Source organism: Balaenoptera musculus, chromosome 1 (genome assembly GCF_009873245.2).
Source record: "Balaenoptera musculus isolate JJ_BM4_2016_0621 chromosome 1, mBalMus1.pri.v3, whole genome shotgun sequence".
Taxonomy (NCBI): Eukaryota; Metazoa; Chordata; class Mammalia; order Artiodactyla; family Balaenopteridae; genus Balaenoptera; species Balaenoptera musculus.
In genome coordinates, this window is record NC_045785.1 from 12,531,734 (window position 1) to 12,537,332 (window position 5,599).

A 5,599-nucleotide genomic window follows, 5' to 3' on the forward strand; every position below is an offset into this window, starting at 1 on the left:
AGCTTATTGGCTAGTGTTGACGGTTAGAAGCTGATTGGAATCAAGCTATTTGGGCAGCTGGAAGCTGGATTTTTCTTATTGAAGAACTTCTTGCTTGGTAAAGGGCTCCAGTGGCAACATGTCTATTGTTTGAGTTCTGTAGACTGAAGATTCTTGGTTCTGGGGTCATCCTGGAGACATGGGTTCTTGTCTTGTACATGGGAGTGCTGTCTCTGTAAAATAACTCAAGGTTTGATTAGTCAACAACCTATTTAAGGAGACAAAACCAGGGTAAGCAGGTCAATGTTTTATGTGCTGTTTTAGTCCCCCCCTTTTACTTTGTACATTCCTCAATCTTAAGGGAAATAGGGCGACGACCGCTCTAGCTGCTTCCTGCTGAGAAGGGGCATAGATTTTTATAAGAGGAATAAAATTGTTTTTGCACTTGATTGTAAATATTCATGAGTCCCACTCTGAATGCTTAAGTCTTTGGCAATCAACATGTGAGTGGGGGAGGCCTTTTTAAATATATGAGATAGACAATAAGTAAAAATTTGGTGAGTAAAAAGATTAACCCCATGATACACAGAACTATGATTCCTAATTTTAACATTCCTCCAAAAACAGACCTTATTCTTTGGGAACCAGTGAAAACATGTTATTTTTAACATTCTTAGTGATTGAATTTGGATTTATATCGGCCTGGTCCAGACTTCTGGGCGGAGCTGTCTACTTTCGAGATGTCCTCGTCTTCTCTTCCTGACCAGGTAGAGACTTAGCTGTCTTGTTTCTATTTGAAAAGTAACTTAAGTTCAGTTAAGGGTTCACAAGTGTAATTAGGGGCCGAGAAATCAGCAGTGGGTTTCCAGGCCTCCCTGGTGTTAGGAAGGTTGGGTCCTCCTACTTCCTCCTGTCCATGGAGAGCGTGTCCTGTTTGGGAATTGTAAAGGGGACAAGGGGGTGCTGGTTAGAAATGGGTACTATTTTTACTCCGGAGGGGTGTATCCAAGGTTTAACTCCTTTTAGCTCTACTGAAGAATGTGTAACCAGAAGGACTTCATAGGCTCCAATCCACTTGGTTGCAGTTGATCCTCAGGGCAGTAATGTTTACAAGTTTGGGGAGGACCCAATTCCCTGGGCTTATGCAGTGCACAGGAATGTCTGCAGGAAATGTTAATTGGCTAGAGGCATATTTATATACAGAAAATAAGATAGCACCAAGAGACTGTACACATTTTATAGTATTTAATTCTTTTACAATGAGATCACTTTCAAGACAGCAATAATACTTAGTCTTAAGGAAGGGTCTCCCATTAACGTTTCATAAGGGCTCAAGTGGCACTTGCTTCTAGCGACAACTGTTAAGACATCATCTCAAGTGAAGTTGGTTTCTTGACATACTTCGGTGATTGTCTCTTTCAAGGTATGATTCATCATTTCAGTCATGAGGTTTCCATGAAGCATGTAACTTCTATTTTCGAGGGCCCCAGATACCCCTTGAGTTACCTTGGCTATGAAAGCTCCTCCACTATCACTTTGAATTGAAAGAGGCAACCCAAAATGAGGGCTAATTTCTTTTAGTAAGGCCTTTTTACCTAGGAAGCTTTCTCCCTCCAGCACAGAAAAGCTTTGACCCATCCTGTGAAGGTGTCCACAAATACCAGCAAATATCTATAATGTCCCATGGCTCTTGGCATAACAGTAAAGTCTATTTGCCAGGCATCTCTTGGTTCTGTCCCTCGGGTTTGCAATCAATCAATCAATCAATCTTTAAAAAAAAAAAAAAAAGATAATCTCCAGTCCCAGGTTTTTGTTTTTTTTTTTTAAACTTTGGGTTTATTTATTTATTTATGGCTGTGTTGGGTCTTCGTTTCTGTGCGAGGGCTTTCTCTAGTTGTGGCAAGTGGGGCCACTCTTCATCGCGGTGCGCGGGCCTTTCATTATCGCGGCCTCTCTTGTTGCGGAGCACAGGCCCCAGACGCGCAGGCTCAGTAATTGTGGCTCACGGGCCTAGTTGCTCCGCGGCATGTGGGATCTTCCCAGACCAGGGCTCGAACCCGTTTCCCCTGCATTGGCAGGCAGATTCTCAACCACTGCGCCACCAGGGAAGCCCATAGTCCCAGGTTTTTGTACTGGCAGGATGGGAGTGTTATATGGGGATTGACAAGGTCGGATTAATTGGCATTTAAGAAAAGTGTTTATCAGAGGCTTTATACCTTCCTTTGCGTGCCTCTTTAAAGGGTATTGCTTTAACTTTGGAGCCTGGGCACCTGGATGGAGTTTTACTACAACTGGGTCAGCCGTCTTGGCTCTTCCTGGTGTCCCATCAGCCCAAACTTCTGCTCTTACCTTAATTTCTTCAGGGACATCTGGTTGAGGCTTGTCTCCCAATTGTAATGGCGCAGCTTGGAGGGCACAGTCTTGACCTGGGAGTACTTTGGTGTCTACTTTTTCTGCTGAGAAACCCACTTGGTCATTTAAATTTGTTAGTACCTCTTGCCCTGATGAGGGACTATGACATCCAGGCACATACACAAAGCTGTACTTTACATGTGTTTTCTCTACATGACATTTAAGCCGTTGTAGAAAAGGTTTCTGAGAGACTTCCCCAGATACACCAGTAATGGATGTTATCTTGGGGGAGAGGGGGCCCTGTCTGTTTTTGGGACACTCCCTTTTCCAGTGCCCTTCCTGTTTACAAAAGGCACACTGTTGTGGCCCAACAGATGGATGGCCTTTCCGGGTGGGTTTTGGAGGTCTTACCCGTGGTCGTTTGTTCTCTTCTGCAGACGTCCTGCTGGGTCTTGACTGGTTACAGCTGAGCAGAGCAACCTGCCTCACGATGCATTGTTCCTGCTTTCCCCAAGTTTCGTATCGGCCTTTGAACACTTCAAAAGCAATCTGGACCAACTGAGACGTTGGTGTTCATGATCCCCCTTCCAGTCGTTGTAGTTTTTTTCTTATATCTGGGGCACTCTGACTGATACAGTTTAAATTGACCAGTCCCATGTTATCTGGGTGTTCTGGATCAATATCAGTATATTTTCGGAAAGCCTCATAAAGCCTTTCAAGGAAGGTGAATGGGCCCTCCTCGGGCCCTTGCTGTACATTCTGGACCCTCTTGAAGCTGTTTGCCCCTTTTTGCAGTCCAGTTATTAAACAATCTTTATAATGATTCAGCCTTGCTTGATCCCCTGGGTCACTGGGATCCCATTCTGGTTCAGTTCCAGGGATGGCCTGCTTTGCTGGAGTTCTGATTGGATTATTTGGTTTTAATTCAAGAAGCCTTTTGGCTTCCTGGAAGACCTTCTCTAATATCATGCTGCATTCCTCCGGACTGAGTAGGATACACATGAGGGTCTCTATGTCAGCCCAGTTAGGATGAAAAACAGCAAAAATATATGTAAAGAGATTCTCCATATTCCTAGGATCATCTTGATAAGATGGCATTTTAGCTTTATAATTAAGTAAATCTATGACTGATAAACGATGATGCATGATTCCAAGTGCTCTGGATTGGCCTTGGTCATCCAAGCCTGCTGGGACCTGCCTTAATGGAAATTGTCCCGCCTACGGTAGAGTGTTCCCTGGGCCAAACTGAATACCCTGGAGGGTACAGGCAGGGGAGACCATTCCTTTGTGACCATCTGCTAAGGGCGAGTACAGAGCCGGACCAGCAGCCCTAGGAGGATTGGTAAAAGCCTTGGCACTGCCTGCAGGAAGATCCCCTTCAGGATTCGCGGGAACCACAAGAGGTGCTGAGGGAGGGGCTACCGAAGGAAGTGCCGACTGTCGGGCTACTGCAAAAGGTGCAGACGGAGGGACTAGATCGTCATTAGACTTTGACTCAGGTAAAACAGGCTTTTTGTGAGGTTCTTCCCTCTGACCCATCATTTTATCAATAAATGCCTTATGCATATTCCTCCTCTTATATAAAGACATAAATGAGTCTACATATGGGATTTCGTCCCATTTTTTTTTCTCTCTTACAAAGCGAGTCTAATTGTATAATAGCATTATAGTTCAAAGACCCATTTGGGGGCCATTTTTCCCCTGACTCCAGTAGCTATTTGGGCCAGGCAGTGTTACAAAAGAAAATCATTTTCTTCTTTTTCATAGGCTTAGAGGTAAATATTGACCAACCTCAAAGAACACTTTTCAAGGGAGTGCTATCTGGTACGCTGTTATCATTCCCCATTTTGGAAGGGTTTTTTCCTCAGGATGACCACAGCAAAATGACATAAAACAGATTCAATAAAGTTTTTCTGTGGTCATCCAATAGTTAACCCTATTAGCCAATTCCTAACAAATAAAACAGTCAGACATAGACAAAGAAATCCAAAGGCCTGGGGTTCTAACAGGATCTTTTGAGTACCTCGGTGGCTATAACGTTTTTTTTGGCCGCGCTGTGCGGCTTGTGGGATCTTAGTTCCCCGACCACGGATTGAACTTTTCATACTGTCTCCCTTAGAGCGGGACTCTAACCCACAATCCTGATTAGACAATTATTGTCTAATAATTGTTATTAGACAATTTAGGCACAAGCGCGTTTTAATGAGGTTACTCACCCAAAAGATCCAGGAGCTGTTTCTTTCCCCAAAAGTGAAAGTAGCGCGGAGGAGCCTGGTGCGCAGCTGCGGCGGGAAGCAGGAACCCAACAGCCGAGCCTCTAGACAAATCGGGTCTAGGTGGCCACTCAGGGTCGGTGACGAGGGCCTACACCCAGCCGGGGGCTACAATGCCTCAGCCAGGCGATCACAGGACCTTAGTTCGTTTGCGATCGCCAGGAATTCTCACCGAGCAAGGGCTCACTGCCTGGCGCGCATAGAAGCCAATACTATGGCACCAGCTTTTGAGAAAAAGATTTATTGCAAGGTCGACCGGCAAGGAGACAGGAGGAAGGGCTCAAATCTGTCTCCCCCAGCCAGGGTTTGGGGCAAAATTTAAGGGGTTAGGGAAATTTCAAACTTGGCACAAGCTGATTGGCTTGTTTTCAAAGCAGTCCATATATGGTAAACAAGGTACTATGGCAGATGGAAGCCGGATTTTCCTTACTGAAGGACTTATTGCTTCAGCTGGTTAAGGGGTCCGACGGCAACATTTCTATTGTTTGAGTTCCCCAGACTGAAGATTCTTCGTTCCGGGGTCATCCTGGAAACGTGGGTTCCGGCCTTGCACATGCGCAGTAATGTCTCTATAAAAAACCCTCAAGATTTGATTAATCAATAACCTATTTAAGGAGTCAAAACCAGTTTAAGCTGGTCAATGTCTTATCTCCTGTTCCACTTTGTTGAGGTATAAAAATGTTTTCAGAGTTTTGAAAAAGCATAATCTGCAGTTTATGAAAACTACGACTTAAAAAAAAGTAATTGTTTGCCCTTAGAAAAGATGGTTCCAGGGACTCCCACTGAGAGAGAGAGAGAGAGAAAGAGGGCGGGGGAGGGGGAGAGAGAAAAATCACGTTGCCCTTAAGAAAAATGGCAACTTCCTGATTTCTCTGCCCTCTCCCAAGATGGCTTCCTGGATGCTCTTGGGCCTTGGACTGGAGCCTCTTCCGGGCTTGGCAGGGGGCGGGGTTCATTGAGCAAAGCCTTGCGTGCTGGCGCCCGCGACGGAGACG